Below are 3,858 nucleotides of genomic sequence, written 5' to 3'. Positions count from 1 at the left end.
AGTCATTTGAGAGGTTAGTTTGGTATTTAAGGAAGCCAAATGTGGCCGAGTGAAGAAAAGCCATGCGTTGGACAAGGCATGCGGCAACCAAGTTTTTGAGGTTAGCATGCATGCGGCAGAATCAAGTGTGCGCGACTGTGGGCATTGAGCATTGAAGTGTTGTGCACGCGGACGATCGTGTAGCTACATGCAGCACTAAACGATGCGTTAGTCGATAGTGCTACATGATAGATGATAGCACTACACGATAGGCGATAAGCTACACGATAAGCATAAGCGCTAGGCGATGCACTAGACGATGGTGCTATACGATAGACGTGAGCGCTAGACGATGGACATGATGTGTAGACGATGAGGTCAGCATTACACGATGATCGACAACGAGAGATACATGTTGAGCGACAACGAGAGATATGCGATGAGCGACAATGAGAGATACACGATGAGTAACAACGAGAGCTATGCGATGGGCGTTGAGCTAAACGATTGAAGCATGCATTGATAATGGATGAAGTAATCAGTCTTAACCACTGATTAAGGGGCAACAATTGTCCTAAGCACCGGATTTAATTCCATTTAAGATGAAGGTGTCATGCTAGGCTTTAATGATAAGTGGTGGGAAGCAGTATAAAAAGGGAGGTCGAAATTCAAAAGCTTAGTTTGAACAATTCCTTCATGCAAATTGAGAGATCTTGGTGTTGTTGGAAAGATCTAAGAGTCTAGTTTTAGAGATGATGCTGCCAAAAGAAGTTCTCATGAGAATAAGGCTGGAGAAGGGAAAAAGTGACCAGAGATTCAGTTCATGGGTGAATTCAGGCCGTCGATGAAGAAGTAAGGCTCCAGGACGAACACAAAAATTTTGAAGCTGAAATTTTAAGGTAAGCTTCCTGAGGCAATTTGAAACAAATTTGTAGAAGGAAATGTCTTGAGATGAGGTCTAGAAGTTGAGTTATTAATTCTGTAATTTAATTTTGGAACTTTTTGAACACGCAGGCAGCTGCTTGGGTTGAATAAGTTGGCAGCTCAAAGTAGACGCTCGGACAGACTAAGGGCTGAGCACTCTTATACATTGGACCTACTGTGTGGGTTGAGGAAGGCTTGCATTGAAGTCTTGGATGCATATTAGCCTTTGTGGATGACCATGTGCGGCAGAAAGAACACTTAGAGCAAGTGTTTGTTGCATAGGTGGGATGCATTTGTGAGGTGTGGTTGGACACATAGCAAAAGCCAAATTCTCAAGGAAATTTCTAAATACTAGACCTACAGCAAGGTATGCGTTTGAATGAAAGTCTTCTAGGTGAAGCCTAAACACAAAGCTTATTTGAGGGTTAGTCTCAAAAGAGAGACCAATGCTAGTAACTAAATATATGTTTTTGTGTAAATAGGATTGACACCAGTGTTAGAAGCATATCAACCTTTGAGGGGTAATCCTAAAAGTTGTGAGTGGCTAAATATTTACAATGTTTTTAAAGAACCATGTTTTAAGAAATATTATTTTCATGGTAGCTAGTTTTATAAAGTAGTTTTCCAAGCAAACTATGAGTTATGTTTCAAACACATGCCATGAATGAAAGTTTACTGCAAAACTATTTATGTGTTTAAATACAAAAAGCATACATTAGAGCATTTAAAGACATGTTTTTTATGCGTTTTGCTTTACATGCTTCAAAGAGAAAGTCATAGTATGACTAGTATTACTTTAAGCCCGATACTGAGGGACATTGAGAAGGTATCCGAGCAGCTCGATGATACTGAGAGACATTGATAAGGTATCCGAGAAGCTCGATACTGAGGGACATTGAGAAGGTATCTGAGCAGCTTGATATTGAGGGACACTGAGAAGGTATCTGAGCAGTAGTACCTAAGGTATGACGGTACTTATAATCACATGCACGTAGGTAGTTTAAAGTCAGAGATTGAGTAAAAGGGTTCTATCTTGACTAAGTCAGAGATTGAGCAAAAGAGTTCTCTCTTAACTAAGTAGTTGACATTGGGATTTAACCACAGCAGGGTTATTCTCGACTAAGTAACAGTTTAATGTTTTACAATGAAAACAACTTTACATGTTTTATGCTTGGAAATACTTACAGGTATATGGAAGAGAACCTTGTTAACACTGTAAGAGAGTTGGCACATGGAGCATTACAACATATAATAGATATTCTTCTCTACAGGTGTAATAGAACTATTTGATGTATTTTATAGTTCCGAATCGAATCTCTTTAGAAAGAAGATCTTTCGTCTCGAGCTTCGCTTTTTCATGTGCTATGAAATTACGTTCCCTAGACTGATCCGTATGAGTGAACAAATCCAGCAGCGATGAGTTTGAATGAAGGTTCTTTTTTCCTCAGACCCGCTCCCCTTTATTTTCCAATTGGGCTTTGTGCCAGCCCCTTCAAATCAGGAAGTATTCTGGTAGGTCTACCTAGTGTTGCGCGAGCTAGAAGGATCTTTCGAGAAATACCTGAGGGTTAGCGGATATGTTTTCATATTGGGTTTCGGACCTTATTCACTCGCCTTATAAGAGCTCCCTTCTAAAACGTCGAGAAAGCTCTGCGAGCTTCCCCTTTGCTCTATAGAAATGGATGGAAATGCCCGCCCGTTCTTCCAAACACGTCTTGGTCTTGGAGCAAGAACCTCCACCTGCGAACGGGCTTCCCTCCCTATGGTCAAGCGTATTAGTTAACCTCGATCTATAGCGACTACTAACCTCTTCTTTTAGTCGAGAATCTTCTCTTTCCTTTCATAAAGCAAAGTGAACGTTTTTTTCCATCACTTCCAAAATTGTAGGAGAGGTCAGAAAGAGTGATTTTCCCTTAAGAAGAACTCTTTGGGCTTGGCCCAGTTTAGTTGTAGCAGTGTAAGGAAAGTCTATAGGTATTAGGTAGGCTTCTCTAGTAGTTCAATTGCCCGCTTATCTATAACTGAAAGGAGAGGAAAAGCGAACCCTTCAAGAAGTTAGAGCCAAGCTTTAGTGAAAGAGAAATTCTTAAATAAAGTAGTCTGGCTCCGCTTCATTCATCAACTACTAGGATTTAGCTACTTTGCTATGGTGACAGATTAATTCATGTAGGAATTGAAAGTACTATGTCTTAGAAGTAGACGTAATCAAGCAAATCGACTACTTCCTCGTCGGCGAATCTACAACATATGCCATACTTCTAGACCTGGGACCTTTTAGGAGATTGGCTTTGCTCAACTAGCCATTGTATTAGTAGCTGTTCTGAAAGAACCACCGCGTGAACATAAGATGTTGTTACGAATATAACTCCCAAGGGATCGACCACTATTCTAAATATAGTAAAGTAAGGCGCATTAACTTCTAGCCCCCTCGGTGTGGCTACCTAATGGAGCAGGGCTGCCGAAGCCACGCGCCAACCCACCTTACACTCCCCCCCCCCCCCCCTTCTCTAATGCGCATATTGAGACTGAGCTTGCTTGCATCTGATCTAAGCATATCGCGCCTGCCCCCAACTTTCTACTGCGCCTGCCGTTAACTCCTGTTTACCTTCCTTTCGTCTCGTGCCTTACTCTGAAGTAATAGCTTAGATTAAAGTACGATTAAAGGGAGGGAATCAAAGTCAATCGCAATTTTTTATTGAATGAAAAGAGCCAATGAAAGATCTCGAAGAGCGGAATGACAGAGCATGCAGATATGGTAGCGATACAATCTTCTGGATAAATAGTTGCTGATATGATTACAGCATCAACGCATACGATGTTTATATTTAAGTATGATCTCTTTATTGAGACTTATGCATGAGAATCAATTCTCTTTCTTAAGTCACTCACTGGGCTAGCATGCTAACCCCATTTTTCAAATGTTTTTCTTTTCCTCAGGTAGCGGTCAAATCCTCA

Source organism: Benincasa hispida, chromosome 1, assembly GCF_027475165.1.
Source record: "Benincasa hispida cultivar pf3 chromosome 1, pf3_genome.v1.1, whole genome shotgun sequence".
NCBI classification, from domain to species: Eukaryota; Viridiplantae; Streptophyta; class Magnoliopsida; order Cucurbitales; family Cucurbitaceae; genus Benincasa; species Benincasa hispida.
The sequence above is the reverse complement of the archived record's forward strand: the minus strand, read 5'-3'. Positions refer to the sequence as shown.